Here is a 14,505-nt window from a genome sequence, read left to right on the forward strand (position 1 = left end):
AGGACACAGGTGGAGAAAACTATACTAATCACAAGGTTAGACAAGGCAGGTTAACATGAGCAACAAAGGAAACCAAGAGAAACTGATTACTACAAAATAAAAATAACTATGGGGATGCACCGAAAGGGAAATTCTTGGCCGAAACCAAATACCGAATATAGTAAACAGTTGGCCGAATACCGAATATGATTAATATTTTATATATCTTTTCCTACCATTGCTGTCATGGCCGTATACCTTAAAGCTACCTGATTTATGGCAAACTCTAATCACTATTATGGGTCCATAAAACATGTATTCAGCTCTTTTGAATGCATTAATTGCATACACTATTCAGTGATATATTTTCTGCCTATTCGGGCCGAAACCGAATAGGCCGAAAATGCATTTTTAGCCATTTTCTGCCGAATATTTTCTGCGGCCGAATATTGGGTGCATCACTAAAAGGAACAGAACAGTAAAACACCGACTAAAACTAGGAATAAATGAAAACACAGAACAGGGTGACAGAATGTGTGGTCCAGCCCTATGGAATGTATGGAATGCACATGCTAATAAAAGTATTTAAAATGTTGCTTTGATGCTCATATTATCCTTAGGAAGTGTGAAGTTGTTTTTTTTATTAGCATGTATGCATTCCATACATTCCATAGGGCTATCATCCATTGACATCATCAACGTGCGACAGCTAGGAGCAGTTCCTATACTGAGTGAAAGGTTCTTTATTTGTGAAAGAAATAAAATATTTAGGGTGTTTTTATTTTAGTTGTATAGCGCAAGTATAATGTTTTATTTGTCTTATTAGCCAGGGATCCTAACCACATCAAACATGGAATGTCAGAACAGGTCAGCTCCATACAGTATATGGAGATCTAAGGGTGGTAGCGGCCGGGGACATTCTCTGGAGTGTACAGGGTTTGATGAGGGCCCAGGTTGAGTGTACAGGGTTTGATGAGGGCCCATGAGGTAGGTCCGGACCTTAATTATCGGGCCTGTTGAGAACTCTAGTTTTCTCCAGCTGCCGGGTGCGGCTGCACTTATAACTTTGGGGCGGGCCCGTCTAGAGTTTGAATGGACAGGTATCAGTCAAAAGGGAGACGTCGAAGAGGAAGGATGGATGGGGAAGGATCAACATATGGAATGTCAGAACAGGTTCTGACATACTGTATCCATATAATATGGAGATATAAGGGTTTGAGGTCTGATGTAGAGTTGCTGGCCAATATTGATGGACCTCCATGAATGGGCTTAATTGCGACAGCAGGTCGCACCATGGGGGCTCACCTGAGGTGACCAACCAACCAACCAACCAACCAACACTCTGATGGGAAATGCACGATTCCATAGTAAATGCGACCTGAAATAGGGACGCCATGTTGAAAGTGGTCATCAATTTGTTGGACATACCACCAAGACGTGTATAGTTGATGAATGGTGTGTGATTACTTTCTAGTCTTATTTAGAAAGGAATTCAGACTTGTAAAAATGATGTACTGTAACATCGTATAAGCCATCATATATTAAAATGTGTTGTACTGTACATCGTAAGCCATCATATATTCTAGAGAGAGCTCATGGACATGTTTTATCTCTCCTGACTCCTGACAACGCATCAAGTCATCCACAGCCTTATCTGTGAAACGTATCCTACGAGGGGGGGAGACACCGACCGACACCCCCACGGCATTTAGCAAAGGTAACAGAAAGGTCATCTCTTCGGTTATGCATGGAGGGAACTTTATCATATCATGCTTGACCTTACTGACATTGTTCAACGATTTAGGGAAACATATCAGCCCCATGTCACCAACCGTCAATTGTCACCAATTCCGTCTATTATGTTATTGTAATAAAAATAATTGGTTGATAACACCCGGGCCTCGACCCCAATATACGCGCAAATACACATGCTCGCATGGATGCACTGTTTCCACCGCAACATATTCTCTCAGAGAATTATTCCTAATTCCCACAACGGAATCGCATCCGCTTGTAGACAACGTATAAATCAAGCTGGAGACTGGATAGACAGGGCACTTCCTGGAGTGTCATGGTAATCTCTTCTAGTAAGAAGGTACGGCTGCCATATAAACATCGTCTAATGCTGTCATGGAAATGAGCAGCATTGAATGTGTGGGCAGTGCATATAAGCGTACGTCTCTGAATATTGGAACGTGTCAATGCAAACTGTAGCACAACATGTGTGCTTTTTCTGGGTCTCATCATCTGCATGCGCGAGGCCTATTATACCCACCATCAACAGCCAGACTGCTGTGATATAATAAGCACTCCCTTTGGCATAACCTTCACATACAGTACGGTAGCAAAATGACCAGCTCTGATTGTTAACTTACATGTTATCATACACAACAGTAACCTGGTTTGACTTTGGTCAAATGTAAACGTTGTTTGCGTGAACAGAATGCTAATGTGATGCTTAATATAGGCAAATTGAGATAAACCTATACATGCAGAGAGTGTGTGTGGGACGTTTATCCTTGTAGAAACTGGTAATAAGCAGATTCCATTCCATTGCCTCCCAGCGTTAAAGGCAGGGGATATGTAATGATGCATCCCACTCCTCGTTTCTGTAATACTACTTTATGTTTGGGTGTGTTTAATTTAAACATTGTTCCTGCAGACACAGTACCTCCTTTGCATCGGAAATGTGCCATTCATTCAAAGCAATAATATGTAAATACACTTCCTCCTTCTTAGAAAAAAAAAGAATGGTAATCTGCACCACCTAAATTACTCTACTGTTTTACATTTTTGGTCGATTAAAAATGCAGCTGGATTATCCATTTAAATGAAGTGAAATGTATCAGTTTTTTCCTGCACCACTGCTAAAATACAGGATATTACAAACCCAGTAAAACTGTGTCCATTTTTCAAAATGACCAAACACAGTAATATTGGCATGATGAAATGTGAAGTAGTTTGTGTCTTTATACCCTTGACTCTGATGAAGACCGCAAGGTGGAAACCTTAGACATTCTGTATACTTAGCACCTAATAAAAGGCTCTAAATGTCTGCGCTGCTCAGTGCTCCAGTCTCTTCTCCTTATGCATGTGTCCTTGTTCCTGTGAAGCACCAGACCAGCCGTTCCAGGCTTGAGGCGCGCTGGTAGACTCCCTGACCCTTTGTTCCTCTTTACTAATTATTTTGAATAAAGACGTGTCATTTCCTTGTAGATATCCATCCATCCATCTTCAACCGCTTAACTGTAGTCGGGTCGCGGGGCGTTGTGAGCTTGTAGATTGGCTATTTTCAGGATGCAACCAAGTGTAAAATGACTTATACTGGATCTCTATACTGACTCTGTTATCTCCCCTATGTGGTATCCATCAATACAGCATGGTCTCTATATGACTCTGTTATCTCTCCTACTGTATATGGTACCAACATCAATACAGCATGGAATTGTGGAGAAGAATCGCATCCAACGACAACAAAATATTCTTTAGTTTTGGATCTGAGAGGCTAAGGGCCGATTCATACTCCTATTTTAGAGCCGAATAAAAGTCGGTTCGGCTCTGTAGAGCCTACAATGTGACGTCATTTGAGGTTCGGGGGGGCGGGTACCGTCCTAAAGTCGCCTCTTCGGTGCTACTTCTGACGAGCTGAAATCATTGGCACTACAGCGCCGAAACAGCAGTAAAATAGGAGTATGAATCGGCCCTTAATCTCGTCAAATGGTGGTCTGTGGCTCAAATGCCGAATAAATAAAGCACCTTGAGACGAATAAGGTTGAAAACCTCCGATATAAGAACAACGTTGGCACCTCAAACACCAGAGAAGTGAGTGCACCGTATGTGTCTGCCTCCGGTTATATAGAGACACTAAACTTTTGAAATGGCCTAACCTCCGTTATGCCATTCCCAATTCATTCACCGCTGACAGATTTTTCTCTTTTCTTTTTGCGAACATGCTCTTGTCATTAGCATGCCTCTGAACTCTGGGTCTCTGCGTGTTTTTTTTTTTTGGGGGGAACTGCTCTGAAGAATTATTTCATCCTGTAAGAGGCTTGGGAGTGACTGCAGGGCACACACATGGTGGGTGCTTCCTCTAGGCCTGCAACGGGCCTTTTTCCAACTAGCCCATTCAGACCGGAGAACAGATTCTATGAAAGGTCTTCTAAATCACCACAGTTCTCTTAAAATCCTATGTTTATATGTCAAGTAAGTGGTTCTCAAACTGTTTCATGTCAAGAACTCCCAGAATGACATGTCTTTGGCCGCGACCCCCACCTGAAAATGTTTGTTCCAGGGACCCCCCCGGAAGCAAAGATATATACACAAAGATTTGCACGCGTTCACGCTTTTTCAAAAATAGCAGATCTACAAGCTCGTATAGTGCGTCACTCGGTGCTTGCAGATCTGCTATTTTTCAACAGCTATATGTATAATAAGGTCCTCTCCACTCCGGTCTGAAGGGGCTAGTGCAGAGTGGACACCTGTTCCCCTCGGCATGCATGTGACCTCAGAGCAGGCTACTGATGTCGGCGTGCGTGCACAGTAACATATGAAGTGTTAACGGTAACTCGCGGAGTGTAAAAATAAATGGAAGGCAGTCTGGGTCACATTAACGCTGTGGAAATTACTGTGTATTTGCAAGACATGAAGAATGCAGACTATTTGATGCATAGACTAGTTGTATTATGTCCCTATATGGTGGTCTATAGGCCAGTGGTTGTTCCCAAACTTTTTCAAATTGACACCAATTATCCCAGGGACCCCCATAATAAGAGAAGATTTGTATGTCTCTAGCAGTGATTCTCAACCAGTTTAATTTCAAGGACCCCCATTTTGACATGCATTAGTCTACGGACCCCCATTTATTGTTCATATATATTCAGAACGGGTAAGGACTAGTTTTACCAATAACTCAAGTTCTAGACCACATAGGATCTTGATTCTGGTAACTAATCCTATAGGGTTTATTTCAGGTGCAGGTTGAGTGGCTACTGACAGGACATGACAGGAGGTGGGCTTTAATTAAACTGACCTTTGACCCGTCCCTTTCAGTGCACAGTGTTTCTGGTGGAGACTTGCCTCTCATGACATGGTTGTTGCTGCAGCAGTAGATCTCCTCACTGCGAGCGGTGGCACACTCTGCAGGTCTCTGGGGCGTGTGTGTCTCGGTGGCCTCCTGCCAGTGTTTCTCCACACGTCTCATGAGCTCTGCATGTGTTCTGGGGTTATAGTAAACAAACATGGTTGGCTGACGGACGGACGGACACACGGACGGACGGACGGAGTGCAAAACATACTCTCTCCCCATGCCTTCGGCCTGATGGAGACAATAAAACATACTCTCTCCCCATGCCTTCGGCCTGGTGGAGACAATAAAACATACTCTCTCCCCATGCCTTCGGCCTGTTGGAGACAATAACACATACTCTCTCCCCGTGCCTTCGGCCTGGTGGAGACAATAAAACATACTCTCTCCCCATGCCTTCGGCCTGGTGGAGACAATAAAACATACTCTCTCCCCATGCCTTCGGCCTGGCGGAGACAATAAAACATACTCTCTCCCCAAGCCTTCGGCCTGGTGGAGACAACTAAACATACTCTCTCCCCATGCCTTCGGCCTGGTGGAGACAATAAAACATACTCTCTCCCCATGCCTTCGGCCTGGTGGAGACAATAAAACTTACTCTCTCCCCGTGCCTTCGGCCTGTTGGAGACAATAAAACATACTCTGTGTGCGTGCGTGCCTGCGTGGGTGCGTGCGTGCGTGCTTTTTATATTATTGTATTCATCACTTATTACTTATTCTGTGTACTGTGCTCTATTTCCGCAACTCTTTTGCTCATTTTAATGATTTTCATTAAATTCAACATATTATTTGTTTTCTGTTGATTACGTATAAAATGCTCTGTAACCGTCGGTGCTTTTGACACAAATAAACATTATTATAATATTGTTATTATTACGTCTAAACGGACCAGACTAATTCCACAAAAAGCCAATATGACATTTTATTGCTTATAATAATCATGAAATGTCATTATTTCTTTATAGACATATGACAAAAATAGATTATTTTGTCCTCATTGGACATTCATGATTATGCAAAAAACTGTCATTGTTGGAGTTCAATCTAAACCGTTTGCAAAAACATTTCCAACCAAAAACTGATTGTGGAGATAAGATCTGTTAATGCAGATGTATGAGTTTATAGTTAGAAGCAGGCCAGGGACTCTCATAAATACAGCTATATATGCATTAATGTATGTAAAATAAACATGCACATAATCAGACGGTTATATCTGTATTATTAATCACAGAGAACTGTTTTAACGACTGTTTTAAGACCTGGAAATGTGTCATCTTATAGCTTTTAACCACTTTAACCATTATTTTGAACTTTAGCTGTTAAAAATAATAATAATGTTTTGGGTGCTATCCCTTTTTGGACTGAGTGTCTATATATCTGTACATTCTGTCTAATAAACCAGTGGTTCCCAAACTTTTTCATGTCAAGGACCCCCAAATTGACACTAACTAGCCCGCGGACCCCCATTAGAAAACATACTCCATGCCAGGGACCCCCACAAGAGAAGATTTGTATGTCTCTATAGCAGTGATTCTCAACCTGTTTAATTTCAAGGACCCCCAGTTTGACACGCATTAGTCTACGCATTTAATAGCATTTCTATCTGTGGGACCCCCAAATTTATATTGTAAAATCTATGCTAATTTAACTCTGAAGAGTGTACAAATGGAAAAACCCATGGATTCGGTCTATTTGGTTCCATTTTTGGGGCATTTTTGTACGAAAATAGCAACAAAAAAAAACAGATCTACAAGCTGCGACGCGTTGAGAGCTTGTAGATCAGCTATTTTCGGGGCGCAATTACCCAGCACTCTTTAGCTAGTGGAGATGCGGGTGTGTAACAACATGGATTTAGAAACATTTTTCTTTCAACGCAAAATACACTGCCTGTGTTTCATGGCCCAATGCTTTTCCAATGGAAGTCACATGGTTCTGACTTTGAAAGTTCCCTTGAGAACTTTCAAAAGGATCATCTTTGATGTACAATCCAACACTTGCACATGTCTGGATATGTATTAGCCTATGTTTATGCCTATATATCTATCTATTATATCGGCTAAAATCGTGGATATTGTGTATATTTGTGTATATGGTGTATTTTGCCCTGCTACTAAAAAGAAAAAAGTAGGACAGGTGACTTGTTGTATTTATGTATAGGTAATTTAAGGTGTATTATGGATGTTGTATTTGCTGGTTAAAAATGTAACTTTGATGATGTGGTATTGAAGTGTAATTTTTATTTCTGCCTCTTGGCCAGTAGTTCCCACTTGTAAAAGAGACGCAGTCTCAATGTGATTTTACTGGTTAAATAAAGTTTAAATAAAAAAATTATTTAAAAAAAACGACCAAACACTTGTGTTTGATTGCCCCCCCCTCCCCCCCATCACACACAAGTGTTTGGTCAAACCATGTTCTTCCATTGGGGAAAGCATTGGGGCGGCCATGATGAAACACGAACAGCACAGAGCATGTTGGTCTGATATGTGTGTACGAAGCCTCAGAACTGAACCAATCACATACAAGCTGCTCGGTCTCCACTTTCATTCATAACTTACAGAAAAAACTCTTCTAAGTGAACCAGCATGATGATAGAGCCACCACACCACTCTAAACTTCATAAGCACATGATATACAAATCTTGCCGTCTGATGCTGACGTTAGTATATTTCGCAGTGGTGGAAAAATATACTCAATTGTTTTACTTATAAGTAAAAGTACCAATGCTGCAATTTAGAACTATACTGCGTTACAAGTAAAAGTACGGAATTGAAAATGTACTTGAGTAAAAGTGCAAAAGTATCGACATCAAAATGTACTTAAAGTACTAAAAGTAAAGGTATACTCATATTGCAGAATGTCAATATAATGTGTACAAAGTCTATTGAAAATACCTGATCTACAAGCTCACAATGCGTCACAACGCGACGCATTGTGAGCTTGTAGATCGGCTATTTTCAAATGTCCAAAATGTATAGTGCTTAATGTAGTTAAGCAGTGCTTAACTACAGTGCTTAATGTATGTTTTCTAATCAAAATTGAAATCTCCAAAGTACAAATGTTGGCTCTGAGATGTAGTGGCAGTAGAAGTAAAAGTACTGGAAATTGGAAATACTCAAGTAGAGTACAAATACCTCAAAAATGTATTTGAGTACAGTACTTAAGTAAATGTACTTTTCACTACTGGTATATATCTGGTTGCTACTTTCACTTAGTGGGTTGAGGAGAAGCCTGGTGGTGAGGCTGACACGACGGACAGACGGACAGAGGCCTTCAGGGAGCCACTAGACTGACATGTTCTTTAGCTCATTTAGACCTGACGTCCTTCTACTAAAGGTCTTCTAAAACCTAAAGTTTAGACCTGAGGTCCTTCTACTAAAGGTCTTATAAATCCTAAAGTTTAGACCTGAGGTACTTCTACCAAATGTCTTCTAAATCCTGACAGTTCTCTGAAAAAAACCCATGTTTCTATATCAGTGGTGCTCAAACTTATTCATGTCAAGAAGCCCCAGAATTGTCTGTATTTGTGCCAACGACCCCCATCTGAAAATATGTTGTTCCAGTTTGACCTCCCTGTGTGAAACGGGCAATTATGGACACTAGATTTGCTCCGTAAACCTCAAGTTTAGCGGGAATATACAATAATATACAGTAATATACAGGTGTGATGATGGTACAATTCGGGAGTTTACCGGAGTTTGTTGTTAAGTTTAACAGGAGTTTCCTGTAATATACTATATCCGTATTCCATGTTTTTTTGCGCAGTATGGCCAGAAGAAGCAAAGATTTGAGTTGAAAAACGTTCACTCTGAAAGAATATAATATATTCAAACATTTACGCCACATTTTCACGATTATTCAAAAATAGCAGATCTACAAGTTCATAGCGCGGCACCGAGTGCCGCGCTATGAGCTTGTAGATCTGCTATTTTTCAATGCTTAAAACACCAAAAGGGGGTTCCCGCCCAGAATGGGTTAGGCTTAGCAACTCTTTTTAGCCGGGCTCGTCACGCGCCAGTCGCACATCTGCACCTATATATCAAAGCCATGCACAGAAACATTCCTGAGAGTAAAGCAGATGTGATTTGTGTGCCTTTCTCCTTCTTTTTTTATTAAATTTCATCTGCGTTCTAAATGTCCGCCTGGTCTAAAAAAGCGAGGGCCTTTTAAATCAGTCAGCCGTCGTCCCGAGCCTATAGACCTGTACCACATTAATGCATTCTGGCCGGGAACCCCCTTTTGGTGTTTTAACTAAGCATTATGTTATGCTTTAAGCTGTTGAAAAATAGCAGATCTACAAGCTCATAGCGCGGCACCGAGTGCTGCGCCACGAGCTTGTAGGTCTGCCATTTTCGTGAAATCGTGAAAATGTGGCACAAATCTTTGAATATATTCTTTCAGTGCAAACATTTTTAACTAAAATCTTTGCTTCTGGGGAGGGTCCCTGGAACAACATATTTTCAAATGGGGGTCCTCGGCCAAATACAGATAATTCTGGGGGTCCTTGACATGAAAAAGGTTGAGCACCAGCCACCACTGACACATAGAAACACATAGGGTTTTCTTTCAGAAAACTGAAGACATTTAGAATAGAAGACATTTCTTTTTTAACGGACCTCAGTCCAGAATGTCTTAAGACCACTGACATCACCACCGTTCCGTTCCCCCCGTCCCCCCCACGGTCCCTCCAGCTCCCTTCATATATGTTCTGTTGTCCTGCACAAGGCTGCACAGACAGATGGACAATCTTGCAGCCAGAGAGATTTTTTAAAAGTGTTTAATAAATGTAATACAACCAATATAGTGTTGAAGAAAGGGCTCCAAACCAGAAACATCTGCCTGGCCGCGGCAACAGACCCAAAGTGGATGGACGGCCGTTAACCCATTTGGACCTGAGGACGATTCTAAATCCTGACAGTTTTCTTGAAAAACCTAGTGTTTCTATATGTCAGTCGTTCTCAATCATTTTCATGTCAAGGACCCCCAAAAAATATATGTATTTGGCCGCTGACCCCCCCATCTGAAAATATGTTGTTCCAGGGACCCCCCAGAAGCAAAGATTTGAGTAAAGAAACGTTCTTAAAGCTCTTATCCTTGTTTTATATTATGTTTTTGTGATCATACATAACGTTGAGGCAGCGGTGGCCGAGTGGATTGCGGAGCGGTCTAGATACCGGAAGGTCGCCAGTTCGAATCAGCGATCCGACACGTTAAAATTACCACCGTTGAAGTGCCCTTGGACAAGGCATTGAACCTCTACCATGAAATGCTCCATGTGGGCCTTGCTGTAAACAAGTATCTGATGCTTAGTCGAGTTACCCTTGGTAAACTTGATTTACCAGAACGCATTTCTTCTTCTTCTTCGTCCATGCATACGTATTCTGTTGTTTTGTTTGTTTTTTTCTGTTTATTTGTAAAAAAAAATCCAAATAAAGTACTGATCATAAAATTAAAAATAAACGTTCGCTCTGAAAGAATATATTCAAACATTTGGGCCACATTTTCAAGATTTTTCAAAAAGAAATAGCAGACCTACAAGCTCGTAGCGCGGCACTCGGTGCCGCGCTACGAGCTTGTAGATCTGCTATTTTTCAACAGCTAAAGTAGCCTACATAACATAAAGCTTTAAAAGGGGGGTTTCCCGCCCAGAATGGGTTAAAGCGGACGGCTAATATGGCTGAACATGTGGAGCCGGGCCGCCATGCAAACGCAGGTTGACTTTCAGCATGCTGGACAGTTTATGGCCGTCAGTGTTGGAAAACAGACGCTCATGCTTACTTATTTACGGCGTGACGTATTTCTTTTTTCCCCCCATACAGTATATATATACACACACACACACACACACACACACACACACACACACACACACACACACACACACACACACACACACACACACACACACACACACACACACACACACACAATGCACAGTATATATGCTTTGCTGAAGGAGAACAATAAAAGGATACAGGTGATGTTGGAATGTGGCGTCTTTCATGTTTTATCTCACTAAAAGCAGCACAGATAAGGTGGTACTGCTCTTCGGGGGAGGGGTGTTACTGTCGGGAGGAAACCTCATAACTCCATTTTACGTCTGACCCTTTACGTCTGTGTGTTGTTTCATAAATCAGTGCTATTGAACACCCTTTAAGCCTGTGTGTTGTTTGGGAAATATTGAACCAATGGAAAGTAGTAAAAAGTGCTTTTTGGACAAAACCTCTTAACTCCATTGGCCCCTCAAAATGTCTGCTAATATAAAGCAACTAACTCCACTACCTCTCTCCCTCTCATGGAAGTAATTGACAATATATAAAGTCACAACACCAACTTTGATGAGGCTGTATTGCTTTGTTTAAAAAACATAAGGTTTTCTTTATTTCCTAAAAAAATTACATTTTTAAAAAATGAACATTTTGGAGTTATGAGGTTTTCCTCCCGACAGCAGAGATATGACCTTGGTAGTGTGTAACGTTTGCTATTATTATTATTAGGTTTTTTTTAACAAGGTTTAGGCTGACAAGAGTTACTGGTAACCACAACATTTATTAGGCTACAGATAGAAACCGATATAACACAACATAAATTATAATCAATTCATATTATTCTGTGTTCTCTTTAGTCTCTGTTTTAGTGCAACCGTCCGAAAAAAGTCAAAAACCCTATGCTGCAGTGGCAGACCCTTAATATGTGTCTGACCGCCAACCCCCATCTCAAAATGTCCCTCTCAGTCAGTCCATGTTTGTATTGTTTGATGTTTTGATGTCTGGGGACTCTGCAGATGGAAATTAGCATGTTTGGCTAAATCTGGTATATTTACACTGCATTTGTAATGTAATGTTCATCAATATACATACACTGTCCCGACTAAATAAACGAATAAAGTCAATATATTTGTTCTATTATAATAGGGACCCCTTGAGATGCAAAGAGTTAAAAATGTTCGCTTTAAATATATATTTCATTTGCACAAATGTGATTTTTAGAAATAGCAGATATAGCTAATGCACATGTAGATCTGTATATGTGCAATCTGTTAAAAAGCCAACCAATGTGATATATCGGGCCTGACGTCGAAAATTAAAAAAATGTTTTCAAAATCCTGACAGTTTTCTGAAAAATCTTATGTTTCTGTATCAGTGGTTCTCAATATTTCATGTCAAGGACCCCAAATATTATATGTAATATGCCTCCATGCCTTTCATTTGAAAATACATATTTTTTTTCTTCCCAGTGACTATTTTCAGCCGACCTTTTACATTTTGTTTCACACTTTTATCTTGCATCCGTTTTATTGTGTTTTGTTTCCCCTGCTTTTATAGTGTATAGATTTGTTGTACGGCAGTGCACTTTGTGACCTTGTCTAGAAAGGTGCTATACAGTATATACAATTATAAATAAAGTTATTAACTGTATTTAGTTACTAACTGCTAACTTATTATTATGTTTATTACTGAAAATAGGTTTAAAAACACAATGATAACATGATTTAGACAAAAAAACTATCATCCCAATATACATACATTTACATGCATTTACTTGCATCTGTGGCAAAACAAACCATGGCATGTTCAGAAAACGGTTGGCATTGGCAGTAATAGCAATAGTAAACGTTTGGCAATAGTATAAACGGTTTACTAGTAATACTAAACGGTTGGCATTGGCAGTAACAGCAACTATACTGTCGTCATATTAGATAGTCAACGTGCTAAACATGCCAGATCACCCAGCTGTGCATTGGTCCTTTTTATAAAATGCAATTTGTTCATGATGTTTTTTTGCATTGCACACAAAACGGCCTGGCCGTTTGAGTCAACAGCAATATGGCTGGAAAAGGCAGACATGCATTTGATTCAGTCCTAAATCTTTTTTTTTCTCCTCTCTCTCCACAGCCTAATATTTCACTAAGCCCATAGCATTTCATTTACAGATGCACTCTTGATAAGAACAGTAATCCTACTTTGATGGATAGCCCGAGCTGAACCGCAGGCCGTCGGTATGTACACACACACACGGCAGGACGATAAAAGCAGCCCCGTATAGGCAGGTGTGTTTGGTTAAGATGTACTTGTCAAGTAGGGTGACATGCACGTTTTGTATTCGTTTAAGTGCAGCCCTCTTATCTGCACCTCCACGTCCTCCATGTCCCGTCCCTCTCACGGAGACAAAGGACGTCCACCATGTTTATAATGTTTATATGGCCTCGTACCTCTTTCATGTCAAGTGCCACATGATGCAGCCACCCCACACAACCACCGCACCCCATCCCATCACACAAACACGCACACACGCACGCACACGCACGCACACACACACACACACACACACACACACACACACACACAGACACAGACACAGACACAGACACACACACACACACACAGACACACACACACACACACACACACACACACACACACACACACACACACACACACACACACACACACACTCTCTCTCTCTCTCTCTTTCTCTCTCTCTCTCCAAAATAAATATGTAGTATCATAGCGATTAAAGTTATGCTGACTGCAATTAACTGCTGCCCTGCTGCACAGTGCACACTGTAATAATAATAATAATAATAAAACTTAATTTGTATAGCACCTTTCATGACATGAAATGTAGCTCAAAGTGCTTTACAGAGCAATGGAGAAAAAAAAGAAAAGCAAGGCAAAGACATTAAAAAAACAAGCAGTAATGCAATACAGTGAGGACATGTATAACAGAAAATAAAAGATAAATTAAAAGCAATGTTGTAGAAGTCAGTGTATAGTGGTATATAGCCTACTGTATATCTGACAGTATTATTTCACACATGAAATACTGAGAGAGAAAAGAAAAAGAGAAAGACAGACAGACAGACAGAACTCAATCAATCAATCAAATAAGAATATTCGTATTCCTACCATACTGTAAGCCAGGGGTGGAGCTTGAACTCCCGACGTCACACAAGGAAGTGAATCAGCCGGGCTGGAGCCTGGAGCTGTGTGGGAGAGAGAGAGAGAGACAGCAGTATGAGCATAATATTACAGTCAGACATGGATCTGATCTACAGCTGTTAGCTAGTGCCTTGTTGTGGCTCGGATCACAACGCAGAGATGACAGAGAGTAGCCAGTCCTCGTTGAGGAAATTATTGACTTACTGTCAGTGAAAATGGCATCGAGGTATGTAGAGATCAGATGTACAGTAAATCTGAGTGAGTGGGAGCTCACTTCACTTGCATGGTGGTGGATGGTGGCATGCTAAGTGCGTTAGCCGTCCTAAGCTAACACTATAGTGGTGCCATTCCTTAACACTAAAAGTCCTGTGTTTATTTAATATTGCAATGGACGGACGTGTTTATAGCATGCTTCTAAGCGATGCAAAGTTGTAATATATCTACTGTATATCTAGGCTGTTGTTACTGTATCCATGACAAAACTATACGAGTGGCAGATAGCAT

The sequence above is a fragment of the Protomyctophum bolini genome (genome assembly GCF_963924005.1).
Source record: "Protomyctophum bolini genome assembly, contig: SCAFFOLD_193, whole genome shotgun sequence".
NCBI lineage: Eukaryota > Metazoa > Chordata > Actinopteri > Myctophiformes > Myctophidae > Protomyctophum > Protomyctophum bolini.